Source organism: Mobula birostris, chromosome 25, assembly GCF_030028105.1.
Source record: "Mobula birostris isolate sMobBir1 chromosome 25, sMobBir1.hap1, whole genome shotgun sequence".
NCBI classification, from domain to species: domain Eukaryota; kingdom Metazoa; phylum Chordata; class Chondrichthyes; order Myliobatiformes; family Myliobatidae; genus Mobula; species Mobula birostris.
In genome coordinates, this window is record NC_092394.1 from 44,248,294 (window position 1) to 44,262,984 (window position 14,691).

Sequence of the window (14,691 nt, forward strand, 5' to 3'; positions counted from 1 at the left end):
AGAGTGCTGTGTGTATTCAATGCACGTGAAGAATTCATTAGGAAATGTTGTCAGCACAAGCAGAATAGTTATGCACATTGCAATTGTTCCATTGCCATTGTACATTGTTCCATGGATAAAGGCATTAAGTGAGATAAGAATAGAGGCAGCAGGCCTTATTGTCTGACTATGACAAAGGAGAAATTAAACTAAATTGGTAGACCCATGACTTGCAGAGATGGTGCTGGAGGAAGAAGAAAGATAATCTGGTTATGTACTTTAATGGGTACAGATCGAAGGATCCTTCTGGAAATGCAACCCAAAAAATTTGTGTCCCATCCAGAAATGGGCAGAACTTGTACCTCGAGAAGGACTGGTTTATCTTGCACTGGGCACACCATGTTTTGCCATTTATTTCATCAGAGTATTTCTCTGCTTCCTATTTCTGCCGTTGTCACCTACCAACCAAGTACTTTAACCCAAGTCTGAGGAGCATCTTTTATCCTGTCTCCATCTATGTTATTATTAGCTTAAACCCATCAAGGCTATAGTGACTTGGGGGAAATGAGATTATCTGATCTGTATTTGTCTTGGGAAATGACGGTTTCAAATTCAAACTAGTACAGTACCATAGTTCTTCTAGTTTTTCTACATCAAGACTTTTCAAAGGGGTGATTAAACTTTTGGAGTTTTGCTGTGTTTTGTATTAATCCAAAGTTTTGTGCGGACACCACTTGACTGTGGGACTAAGCTTTTTAAACTCACTGTTCTACGCGATCAGGCCATCTGCAAGCACTTCCTATCTTGGGGAAAAATATTTATTGTTATTTAGCAGATTGGAGTGAATTTGTAGTCCACCCTGGCTCAAATCCCATTGGACCAGCTGGTTTTCTTCCTCTCCTAGGGTGCAGACTGTGATGGAAAGTATTTCCAATAGGTGTTGTCTTCCTTGGGTCTGCAGAGATTCAAATATATCCCAGATTAGCTTTCATCAAGCTTTCACTGGATCAGAGTCTCAGACCAGCTGCCAGTTGTGGCAAAGCTTGGATGCTATAAGAGGCTACAAAATGAAGCTGGTCAGTATCACTGACCACAGTGCATCCCTTCCCAATGAGCTAAATGCATCAGATCAGCCATTTCTGAGAGTGAACCCCATGGAAAGCAGACGACCTGGATGGGATCCCCAGCCCTGTCTTTAGATCCTGTGTGGATCAGCTGGCAGGAGTATTCACAGATGTTGTTAACCACTCCCTACTCCAATCTGAGGTTCCTACCTGCTTCAGGAAGATTGCTATCATCCCTGTTCAGAGAAAAACAAGGTAACATGCCTTAATGACTGTCTCCCAATGGCAGTGATATCCATTATCGTGAAGTGCTTTGGGAGGCTGATCATGGCACACATCAGCTCTCAGCATACCAGACAACTCTGACCCATTGCAATTTGCCTGTTGCTGAAACAGGTCCATGGTAGATCCCATTTCCTTGGCCCTACACTCATCTCTGGAACACCTGGATACAAAAGGCACCCATGTTGGGCTCCTATTTATTGACAATAGCTTTGCCTTTAATACTATAATTTTAAACAAAAATCGTGTCCAAACTCGTCAGTCTAGGACTCAACACATCCCTCTGCAACTAGACCCTTGGCTTCCTAACCAACTGGCTGATGAATAAGGATAGGCCACAACACCTCAAATGTGATTATTCTCAATAGTGCCTTGCAAGTCTGCTTCCTTAGTTTCTTATTTTACTCCCTATTCAATCATGACCATGTGGTCAAATAATGTTCTAACTCTATGTACAAGTTTGTAGTTGACACTATTGCAGTGGGCCGGATCTGAAATAATGATGAGTCGGAGTACAGAAAGGAGATAGTCTAATGGCAAAATGCTATCTTTCCTTCAATGTCAGCTTCACAAAGCAGGATGGAGTACACCCTCTATATATTATCGGCCCCTGAATGTGGATATGGTTGAGAGCTTCAAGTTCCTAGGTGTAAATATCACCAATGGCTTGTCCAGGACCAACTACATGGCTGCTATGGCCAAGAAAGCTCAGCAGGGCATCTACTTCCTCAGAAGGATGAGAAAAGACGAGAATTATTCTAAGTCTATAATTTAAAAGCAAGCATGTAATGTTCAGGCTTTATAAGGCACTGGTGAGGCCTGTCTTGAAGTACTATGAGCAGTTTTGGTACCCTTATCTAAGAAAGGATGTGCTGACTGGGAGAAGGTTCAAAGGAGCTTCACAAAAATGACTCTGAGATTGAAAGGCTTATCATATGAGGAACATTTGATGGTTCTGGGCCTGTACTCACTGGAATTCAGAAGCATGAAGGGTGACCTCATTGAAATTTATCAAGTGTTGAAAGGCCGTGAAACAGTGGATATGAAGAGGATGTTTCCTGTGGTGCGAGAGTCTAAGACCAGAGGACACAGCCTCAAAATAGAAGGACGTCCATTTAGAACAGAGATGAGGAGGAATTTCTTTAGCCAGAGAATGAATCTGTGGAATTCGTTGCCACAGGCAGCTGTGGAGGCCAAGTCATTGGGTATATTTAAGGCAAATTTTGATAGATTCCTGATTACTCAGGGCATGAAGGGATATGGGGAGAAGGCTGAGAGAGAAATGGATCAGCCATGATGAAATGATATTGCAGACTTGATGGGCCAAATGGCCGAGTTCTGCTCCTATATCTTATGGTCTTATGGTCTAAAATTGACGTTTCCTCATTGACTCTTACCTATTTTTATAAATGCAACTTAGAAAGCATCCTGTTAGATGTGTCGTGGGTTAGATGTGTATGGCAGTTGGTCTGCCCAAGACGGCAAGAAATTGGAGAGAGCTGCGGACACAACATTGACTCTGTCTACACTTTCTGCAGCCTTGGGAAAGCAGCCAACATAATCAAAGACCCCTTCACCGCACTCCCAAATCAAAGGTTGAGAACACTTGCCTCCAGATTCAAGGACAATTTCCTGCTGTTATAAGACTCTTCAATGGACCTCATGCAATAAAGATGGTGTCATAGAATCATAGAGTTGAACAGCACAGAAGCAGGCCCTTCAGCCCAACTGATCCCTGCCAACCAAAGTGTCCCACCAAAGCTAGTTCCATCTGCCAGCATCTGGCCCATAGCCTTCTAAGCCTTTTCAATCCATCAGCTGTCCAGCTATCCTTTAAAAGTTGCTACTGGAGCTGCCTCAACCAATTCCTTTGGCAGTACATTCTACATAGATACCCCCATGTTGTGTAGATAAAACAAGTTGCCTCGCAAGTTCCTTTTCTGTAAAAGTCCTGCTTGGATTTCACTTTCCAAAACTTGCTGCTACTTATTATTATTTGTTTCATTTTTGTATTTGCAAAATTTGTCGTCTTTTGCTCATTGACTGTCAGTCTTTGAATCAGGTTTAATATCACTGGCATATGTTGTGAAATCTGTTAGCTCTGTGACAGCAGTAGAATGCAACACATAATAATAGAGAAAAAAACCTAAGTAGTGCAGAAAAAAAAAATGAGGTCATGTTCATGGGTTCAATGTCTATTCAGAAATGGGATGGCAGAGGGGAAGAAACTGTTCTGAATCATTGAGTGTGTGTCTTCAGGCTCCTGTACCTCCTTCCTGATGGTGGCAATGAGACGAGGGCACGTCCTGGGTGATGGGGTCCTTAATGAAGGGCGCCACCTGAGGTTTTCCATTGATTCTGTTGTATTTCATTGTCTTACTGTGAACGCCTGCAAGAAAAAGAATCTCGAGGTTGGAAATGGTGACACGTATATGTACTTTGATAATAAATTCGCATTGAACTTTGAAAATGCAACAGCTCACACTTATCCAAATGAAGCTCCATTTGCCAATCCTCAGCCCGCTTACTCAGCTGATCAAGATCCTCCTATAATTCTTTGTGGTCCTCTCCACCACCTATTGTGGTGAACTCTAGGTCTCTCATTCTTCCTCGTCGTGGCCTTTCTCTGCCGCTGTAATATTATATTCTGCATTCTGTTAGTGTGTTTCCCATTTTACCACCCCAATGTACTTATGTTTGCAATGATCTGTATGGGTGGCATGCAAATACTCAGTGCATGTGACAACAATAAACCATCTAACAATCTTCCTCTTACTCCAATGCTGCAGAATCTGTCCGAGGCAGTTAACCTAGGCAAATAACCAGAGGGAATTAGCATTTTCTCCTTGACAGTTGCATTAAATCCCTGGAATACTGGATCATTTTAAAACTGGCTGAGTCCTGCCCATTTCCAAGAGGAATTTATCTGAAAGTAGCTCCGTCCTTTAACAGCATTATGTTACCTACTAAAACCTGCTGAAATGCACCTGGAAGAAGATGGGGCCAGTGAACGATGTGACCAAGGTTGACAGCCTCCAGATGGTTCACAAAGCTATGTCTTTCACTCCTTTTACGTCTTTTTCTTTCAAATGTGTTCGGCTCCTGTTGGAACTTGTGAGCTACATTTTGGCGGTGTGATTTCGGACCGATTGAGTGATCCAGCGCTTTGCTGTCTCTGAGGGTGTTCGATGAGGTTTCAAGTGAATATGTGGCCTCGAGGTCAAGCAGCCTGAACAACATAATAGACTCCATTTCTCGCCAATCTCGCCCATTAAAGTGTCGAAGATTGAAATAATTGACGCATGAGCAGGTGTTAAGTGCCAACTTCCAGCCTCTTGCTGCTCCTGGAGGGAGGTCCCTGCGTTTGAATGGTCTCTCTCCCTCTCACTCAATGCTACTGGAGGATTGTGCTGGAGTCCTGGGTCTCGGGCAAAGTTTAATCGACGTAGTTTGTGAATTAGACTCTGCGGTACACGTTGTGATGTATTTCTGATTTCTCGTTGTGCCTTTTTTTTTGCTATTTTGGGCAATTTTGATCTGGGCAGCCTGCTGATAACGGATGACAGAGCGCTAGATTGAACTGAATTGAATATGTCTGGACTCCCTCGATTTTGTTTCTTGCTTGTTTGTTTTTCTTTTTGCCATTTGTGTGATTTTTTTTACACACATGGGTTGAGGGTTTGATGTTTTTCTTTGAACGGGTTCCAGTGTTTTCTTTGTTTTGTAGCTGTCTGTAGGAAGATCATATTTCGGTTGTATACGGCATACATACTTTGATACTGTACTTTGAATCTTCAAACTGGACAATTTTTATCAGTTTAATAATTGCAATCGCAATGAAGAACATTGCAGGGTCTGTTTGTCAATGACTCAATTTATCACAATCCAAATCAATCCTGAAAGACTCAATTTAGAAACCTCAGACCTTCAGCATATCTTTATGTTTAAATCACAGTGAGACTGATTAGTCACAGCTATATTATCAATTAATCAGACTTTGTTAGTATGTGTTGAACTGACTTTAAAATGGTATGTTTAAATTTATGTCTTGTACTTTTCTGGTATCCTACTGGCAGGAAGATAAATGGTAGCACCTCGGGGGAGAGAATGCTGTTCAGTATGGCAAGCACATGTTAAACTTTCCAACTGTGGTAAGACTGCTGAACAGATCCTGACCGAGATCTGGGCCGTACCCTCCAAATAGCTGGACCTGCCTCTCGGTTTTTTTGCACTACCTTACTTTCCATTTTTCTACTTTCTATTTATGATTTATAATTTAAATTTTTAATATTTACTAATTCTTACTATTTTTAATATTTGTAATCCAGGGAGCGGGAAGCGCAGAATCAAATATCGCTGTGATGATTGTACGTTCTAGTATCAATTGTTTGGCGACAATAAAGTGTAAAGTATAAACTGTGATCCTGAGATTCAGAGGAGTGTATGTTTAGAGACCATCTTGTACAAAGATCAGCAATTGGCTGTTTTTAACTTTTAATCTTTATAGAAATTCATGTCTGGCGAACATAAATGCAAGTTGATGGCTATTTGGATTGTTTGGCATTTTTAGGAGACATTGTCACTGACAAGACTGCATTATTTATTGCTAAGTTGTCAATAAGTTTTATTTTATCTGTTTTACATGGTTGGAGCAGATTTCCATTGAATCCATCGAAATCAGCAGGCACGAGAGATTGCTCATTCATCTTTTAATCTTAGTTAAAATGAGGGGAGAGAAACTTTCCACAATGAGGGGAGCTCCCCTATTAAATTAATTTTTTTTTTACTTACTTTACTGCTGTTATGCCACTGGCATTTTGGGCTGTAATGAAGGCCCTCCATCTTTGGCAGTGTTCAGTTTTTCCTTCATCGTATCTGTCGGTAGCTTCAAATGCATCTTTACTATTGCGATTTTGAAGCACATGACATGACCTATAAGTCATGAAATGCTTGTCATTAACTTCTCCAGAGAAAAAATGGATGGTGTAAGATTCAGACTCCAATGTGTTCAATTCCTCAATGACCGTCTAGATCTTGGCTGGCAGTAGAAAAGTACATCATCAAACATCAGATTGAATAGAGTTCTTGATAGTTACAGATACATCCTTCATCTGATAGATTATTCCTACCTCCTCCACTTCCCCCTACTGAAAGGGTTGATTCATAATGGGGCGTGGTTTATGGGTCCTTAATCCAACTGTGTTTGGGCTTCCATTGCATTTTGTCGATCACAAGCAAATGTGGTATTAAGATCCACCCTTCAATAGAAGGTTGACTGATTCAGTGTTCAGCATTATAACTTGGTTGTGAAAGCTCAGATTGTCCAGCATCTGCAACAGTTATGAGGCTGCTGATAAAGCGAAGCTCCTATTGAGAAGGAAATACTGTACAGGGAAGAAGAATGGCTGTATTTGTTGGTACTGCAGAAAGAGGTACATTTTGGAAGCTGATTGGATCAGTGTATGGAAGAAAAAGAAAATGCTATCTTGCCTGTGCTCTGGCACAGTACAAGTCAGGAATAAGCTTTGGTTTATCTGCAGTGAATTTAACCATACTTTGCTGCACAATTTTGCAATCCTTCCTTGTAATGAACCTGAACACAACTTCACTGTCGATTTAGGAGATTATCACAGAACACACAAAGAGAGCAGAAAGCATTTTGGCGATTGTTGTTCATGCACTTTCAAATCTGCAGAGGCGTACCTGTGTTGTAGCAGGGTATTCCTTGTGCTACGTGGTGTTTGCTGTTTAAATGGTCATTGAAAGTGACCGATGCTTTGGGTCAATGCATTGGTCATCTGAGCACTGAAACCTCATTCTGATATGTCTCATTTCTAGCTGCTTGCAAAAGGTAGCTCACAAAATGTGGCCTTGTATGCAGACTGGTGGCTAGACTGCTTGTCTGAGGGTGGGAGAAATTGTGTCAGTAGTAATTCTATCCCTAAAGGAACCAACATTAAAGAGAGAGGAGGTTTAATCTAAGTGCCTCCCTGCCCCAGCCTCATCAATATTTGTTAGTAATTCATGGTTTTGATTAGCATTCACATGCACTAGCACAGTGCTATAAGATACAGTGCCTTTCTTGTGAGCTGTGTCACAGAATGATGTGCTGCTCGTGTTGCTACCATTCCAAGTAGTACTTTTCTGGTCTCTTCTTGCATGTCCCAGCTCCTGCTACAACTCTCCGTGTAGATATGATGCCGAAACTTTGCAAACTTTTAAGGGAGTATAGGTGCTGCTGTGCTTTCTTCGTAATCGCCCTTGGAACTCTGGGTCCAGGACAGTCCTCTGAAATGATAACACCGAGGAATTTAAAGTTGCTGACCCATTTTGCATAATTTTCATTTTAATAATTGAAGCATAATAGATTTTGCATAACTTAAGCATATTAGCTTGGAAATTCCTGCACAGAATGTTACCAAGTGAATGTGGAATGCTTTCTTTTTTTTAAAAAAAAGTCTTTTCTTTACTAAACTACTTAAGTAAATAAGTTAAAAAGAAAATTAATTTGTCAGTTATTCAATAACAGTAATTTCCAGACTTGTATACTCTAAATCAAAATAATTTATAAACAAACTATTTATAGTCCAAGTCAATTCCTTCATAGGTATATTTTCTTATAGCACTTTTAAAAAAAATTTCCTAGGCTATAGTTGTTTCTATCTTTGTGTAGAATGGCGAGAAAAAAATTTACTATTGGTGATGCACCATCAATAACTCCAAAAGACTGGAAGTAGAGTAAATACTGAAAGGCTTTTATTAGCAGTAAAATGTGACCTCCAGCATTCTGAGTGTCTGCCCCTGGACTGAGAGGAGGAGCCATGGCCCAATCGCTTTTATTCAGGGGTCTGTGGGAGGAGCCACAGGGGCAGTCAGCAGAGGGGCGTTTCCAGACAGGTAACCCAGTTACAACATATATATGGTTTACCACAATTGGCCATGGAAGATATGTGCATTATAGCTTTTCTGGAGATAAAATCAACACCCACCGTTGCCTGTAAGAAGTTTGTACGTTCTTCACGTGAACCTGTGGGTTTCCTCCGGGTGCTCGGTTTCCGCCCACAGTCCAAAGATGTACTGTTGGCAGGTTAACTGGTCGTTGTAAATTGTCTCGTGATTAGTCTAGGATTAAATCTAGGGATTGCTGGGTCGCGTGGCTAGAAGGACCAGAAGGGCCTATTCTGTGTTGTATCCCAATAAATAAATATCTTACAGCCCTCCTTAGTCCACCAGTCACCTCGGACTCCTTTCTCACCACTCCCCTTCTCTGCCTGACACCAGCCATCTCACCTTTCACCTCTCAATGCTGAAGCGGTTTCGACCCAAAACATCGACAATTTCTCTCTTCTTCCCCCCCCCCACAGATCCTACTCAAGCAGTGAGTTCCTCCAGCAAATCGTTTGTTGCTCCAGATTCCAGTATCTTCAGACCCTTGTGTTTCCATAGATACTGCCAATTCATGGCATCAAAATGAGGTGGCATATCAAGTAGCCACGCATAGGAAATGCATCACCACAATGTTAATCAGAATTTACATTAGTATAATGTTCTATGGTGTATGATGTGTAATGATAAAATATCCATCTGAATCTGTGGTTCTTATAGTTTACATAGGCCATTTCAACTGTTTATATAGATGTGAAGATTTCTGACAGAAAAGCTGACAGGAAATACAAAGAGATACTTTTTACTGCCGCCTTCCACCAAAATGTCAAATTATTTTTTTAATAAACAAAGCTGCCATTTTTCTGCACCTGAAGATTTCTCTTCAATTGATACTGGGCCCGAGGCCAACCTGCAAATGCATTTGGCTTCTAATTAACTTCAGGATATGGACATCTATAGCAATATGACCTTTAAAGGGGTGAACAGGTTATGTCCATAATGATGTCATGTTCCTGCCTTTGTAAAACTGTGTGCTATGAATGAGAAGAGGGAGCTAGTCACTTGTTTTTTTTTAAAAAAGGACTGAAAACAACTATCAATTTACCTGCCACTGTTACTACAAAATATGATTTTTATTTAGAAGAGCTTAAGAAATTGTCTTGACGCACTTGGACCCTACCATTAACTTGGACATCTTTATTTCTGGCTCTGTAGCTCATTTAAAAAAAAATAAGGCTAGAGAGAAATGTTTTCAACTTAAGCTATTTTTATTCACTTTAGTGTAGGTAGTTTAAAATTAGTGGTGATGTTTCCACATTGCTGCTTTGTTTAAAACTCTATTTGTGTTTTCAATAGTTGGCATTTGAAGTAAAGAAGCTCCAGTCTCGCACCAGGTGTGCACCCTATTGAACCTGTTACATTACTGAGTGTGCTTGTGGTTATATGGGGTGGGAGTGGGATGTGGTAATGGTAGAAACTTAAATTCAGCTTTGTGTTTGGCTAGCAAATTTAAGTTGCCTCTCTTTGAGGTGGGGAGTGTCACATGTCTATGCCTGAAAAATTAACCATTCTCCTTCAGCATTGGTTAGAGTTCCCTTACTTCAGGTTAAAGTTACCTTACTAAATCCAAACCCTTGTCGCAAACAGGTTTGGCTTGAGCTATGATACCTCAATAAAATCCACTGCTCTTAACTACTCCAGCCGCCATAGCGGCACCTCGCCACCCTGCAGCCTGTACCGCCAAGGTCAAGGGTAGCAAGTGTTTGGCCGCTCTGCCAGTTGCAGGTTCCCCACTAAATCACGTACCATCCTGACCGGGACATATGTCCAGCAACTCGGTGGAAGTGCCTTCACTCCAAGGAATGTAACTCCGCTTCACCGCTTTCTGAGGAGAATTAAGTATGCTGACCCTGCATGGTCGTGGTACCAAAAATGAGAAAAGAACAAATAACTTGCCAGTTTACTTGGAGAGATACTGAAATAAAGAGCAGCAACTCGGGAGTGCTCTTTGGGGCAGAAAAAAATGACCTTGCATTAAAAAAACAGCCGACTATTAATATGTCTCCTCTTTTGTAATGAACAAATACTCCTTATCAGCCTGAGCTGGCTGTCCAAAGACAGAAGGTTAGAATCCCAGGAATGGATAGGATATTGCAAACATCCAAAGAAGGTTGTCTATTTTGAAGTCTGGGCATCTTTGCTTTGTAATGGGCCTTTCTGCTTCACACTCCAGCTGGGGAGAGAGCTGGGGCCTTGATAATTAGGTAAGGAGAAATAGATGCTTTTACTGTATTAAGCTATGCATAGTTTTATCTGCTTTATATAAACAAACCATTTACTGGTTCAAGACTTCTGTTGTCTTTGTTGCTTATTCTGTATGTCTTCTGAAAAGGGAGGAGAATTCCCATTGGGATCTTCCTGAAACATAAACTGTTTATTCCTCCCCATAGATGCTGCCTGACCTACTGAGTTCCTCAAGCTGTGTGTGTGTGTGTTCGTTCGTTCCCATGGGGATGTTACATTCCAGTAAAAAGTGTGCAAAGTAATGGTTTGTTATGTTTTGTAACTTTGACACATTAAAACTAATTGAAAGCAAGGCAAGGCGCCGGGAGTTAAGTATATGTACTTTGTCGTTACCTTAAGCAAGATGCACACGGATGACATGGTTGCGTGATGACGTATGCCATTTACGTACTTTTACAGATAACCAACAATACCTTATGTAAATGGCAAAGAATGCTTAGTCAAACAATATGTTTACAATATTACTCCTATTACTGAAATATTAAATACACGACGCCTTCCCATTATGATTTTATGATGAGATCCTCAGGTTGTTCTCAGGATATTCTAGACAAGCAAAGTTGCACTTGGTGTGGTTAAGATGTAATGTCCTCTGACAAAATTGGCTCATTGCTAAATTTAAAGAAAATGTAGATCATGACTTGTGGCACATTACCAGCATTCATGGTTAGTTTCATGAAACTGTGTACTACATCAGCATAACATTAGCCCTATTGTCTTTGTATTGGCTCTTTGGTAGATTAATGAATTAATGTTTCCCTTTTGTTTACTCTTTTATCCTCTCTAATTCTTTTTATCTTGTTTGTTTTTGAACATTATTATTGAATCTACTTCCACCTTCTTTTCAGGCATTGCGTTTCAAACTCCTGATAGTATACACAGTTTGAAGGCTTTCGTTCTCCTTAGTTTCTGGGATTATAGTAACCCAGTCTTGAAATATTGGGTGCATTACTTTGATTTTTCTTACTCTCCAGCCACTGTCCTCCAATACTTAAAAATCTGAACTCCAGGCTTCGCACGGTATTTCCCCTTCAATTTCTTTCCTGTGAATCTGATGCTGGCAGGAATCTGGGTCATGTGTCTTTCTCAGGGTTGTGTGTGTGTATATATATATACGTACAGCAATGAATGGACTTTTTCACCCTTGTTGTGAGAGTCAGGTTTAATATCATTGGCATACAACGTGAAATTTGTCCGTTCAGAAATCTAATGGTTGAGGGGAAGAAGCTGTTCCTAAAACATTTGGTGTTTGTCTTCAGGCTCCTGTACCACCACGTTGATGGTAACAATGAGAAGAGGGCATGTTCTGTGGGATGGGGGTCCTGAATGATGGATACTGCCTTTTTTGAGGGCATCACCTTTTGAGGATGTCCTCAGTGCTGAGGAGGCTAGTGCTCACGTTGGAGCTGGCTGAGTTTATAACGTTCACCAGCAACTTTCATGTGTGTTGCTTGAATTTCCAGCATCTGCAGAATTCCTGTTGTTTGCATTTAAATTCACTACTGCGAAGCCTCTTCCGGTGATGCCTACACCGAAGAAGTTTAGATCCTCTCTTCGACGGGAGTTCAGTGAAACCATCTCTCACTGATCCCCATCCTTCAGTTAGTCCTGAAGAAGGGTCTCGGCCTGAAACGTCGACTGCACCTCTTCCTAGAGATGCTGCCTGGCCTGCTGCGTTCACCAGCAACTTTTATGTGTGTTGCTTGAATTTCCAGCATCTGCAGAATTCCTGTTGTTTGCGTTTATAACTTTCTGCAGCTTCTTTCGATCCTGTGCAGTTGCCCCTCCATACCAGATGGCAATGTAATCGTCAGGGTGCTCTCAATGGTACATTGTAGAAATTTGCTAGAGTCCTTCCTTGGTGGCGTAGCAAATCTCCTCAAACTCCTAATGAAATATAGATGCTGTTGTGCCGTCTATGTAATTGCATCAATATGTTGGGCCCAGGATAGATCTTCAGAGCTATTGACACACTGGAGCTTAATTGCTCAACCTTTCCACCTCTGATCCTTCAATGAGGACAGGTGTGTATTCCCTCGACTTCCCCTTCCTGAAATCCACTATCAATTCCTTGGTCTTACTGGTGTTGAGTACAAGGTTGTTGTTGCAACACCACTCAACCAGATCTGTCTCACTCCTGTACACCGCCTCATCGCCAGTGAGCCACACTTGATGGAATGTTGCGTAAAAATATTGTGGAAAAATTGTCACCCTTACAAGTCTGACTTCCAATGGGAGTCGGTGTTTCAGAGTCACCGAATGATGCGTGACAGAGAAAGGTTCTTTGTTCCAGCCTCCTATTCACCCTAATCCGATGTTATTCCAACATTTTCACCAACTCTCCTCAGATCCTACCACTCATTTGCATGCGGGAGGAGTTTACAGTGGATAATTAACCTACCCAAACCATACGTCGTTGAGATGAACCAGAGCACTCACAGAGAGAGAGTGCAGGACGGAACCTGGGTTGCTGGCACTGTGAGGCAGTAGTTCTACTATATGACCCACAGTACAGGTTAGGTCAGGATGATGCCATGAGATCCAGCAGGCCATGAACTTAAACCTCCGATCACTGTTTGTACAATGCCCTCCTTAACCTTGCAGCCTCTAAAATCTCTCTTCTTTTGCAGTCTGAACTCCTTTCCAACAAAAGGATCATGCCTTCAGCTGCCCAGCTAATTGGAATCCCTTCACTAAACCTTCTTGCTTGCTCTGTGCTCCTTTAAGATCTTCTTCCGTACTTTTGCCCAGTGTTGGAGCATGTTACTATGTTAAATATATACAGATTTAATTTATATTTTAGTGTAATGTTCATAGCTGCCATTATTTGGTTAAGAGAACTTTGTCACATTCATTGTGGACAGGAGGATGAATTACTAGATGGAATGTATGTAGTACAATAGATGTGATTTCATTTTGAGGAGTGACCTGTACAAGAGGGACAGGTTGCACCCGAACTGGAGGGAAACCAATATCCTGGCCGCAGGGTTTGCTGATACTACTCAAGAGAGTTTAAACTAGTTATTTACTATTGATTTGTGGTGGGGAGGGAAGCAAAAGCTATCCCTCCTGAAAGAGATGGGGAAGATGATAGATCGGGGAGAGCACTATGTACAATGAAGCAACACACATCAAAGTTGCTGGTGAACGCAACAGGCCAGGCAGCATCTCTAGGAAGAGGTACAGTCAACATTTTGGGCCGAGACCCTTCATCAGGATTAACTGAAGGAAGAGCTGTACTTTTCAGCAATTTTCCTTTTGTAGTGCGGCTCTCAGTGGGATGATGATGCTGAAGGGGGTGATGCTAGTCCCCTGTGTATTTGGATAAATTTGGCCAACACACGTCTGTGGTAGGGTGGGAAATCCTGCTCACCATTCCGGAACTCCGTTGGGGAAATATGAATGAATGGAGGCAGAAGGAAGGCGGGATCGTGTTGAGCTGTGATTTCACTGTACGGTCACTGATGAATTTTGGGCGTTCGGAAAAATTCACAAGAGGCTGTTGGAATAGTACCAAGCGACAAGGCTTTTCCTTAAAAAAGGGAGGTATGAATTAGCAAGAATTAAATGGCTGCATTTAAAGAAGTATTTGTATCACTTGCCTTTAGACAGCTTCACAGCCAGCAATGTCATTAACATGTTTGGATTTCAACAATGGGGAGTCGTCAGTTCAGTCCTCATGTTTGCAGTTCAAATTTCAGAATAGATAGCCACTTGTTTTTTTAAATAAGTCTTCAACATGTTTGTCACTATGGTCCACATCGATTCAAAGATTCCAAGTACATTTATTAACAAAGTATGCATGCAGTATACAACCCTGAGATTCATTTTCTCTTCATATAGGTACAAAAGGAAGAAAAGTAACCATGGAACCAGCCTGTGCAAAGGAAAACAACTCCTCCATGTGCAAAACAAGAACAAATTGCGCAAATGGCTGTAATAAATAATAAGCAAAAGCACAGAATATATAACACAAAATTGAAAGAGTCCAGGCATATTTCAGTTCAGCTTAGTGCTTGTTATCTGTCGGCCAGCCCGATTCAAAATAGCAACAAAAAAAAAAAGGAGTGACCAGAAATACATCATATCGTGAACTAAACAGTTCAATCTACAAAATGCATTGATTAAACCTTGCTTCGGCACCATCCTCCGACTGTGTGTGTGTGTGTGTGTGTCG

General features: G+C 41.3%; 1 protein-coding gene across 6 annotated transcripts in view; it reads left to right on the top strand.

The window, feature by feature from the left end:
* The window catches only part of gtf2ird1 (GTF2I repeat domain containing 1), a 197,670-nt gene that overhangs the window by 32,298 nt on the left and 150,681 nt on the right, over positions 1-14,691 (top strand). The window lies entirely within an intron of this gene.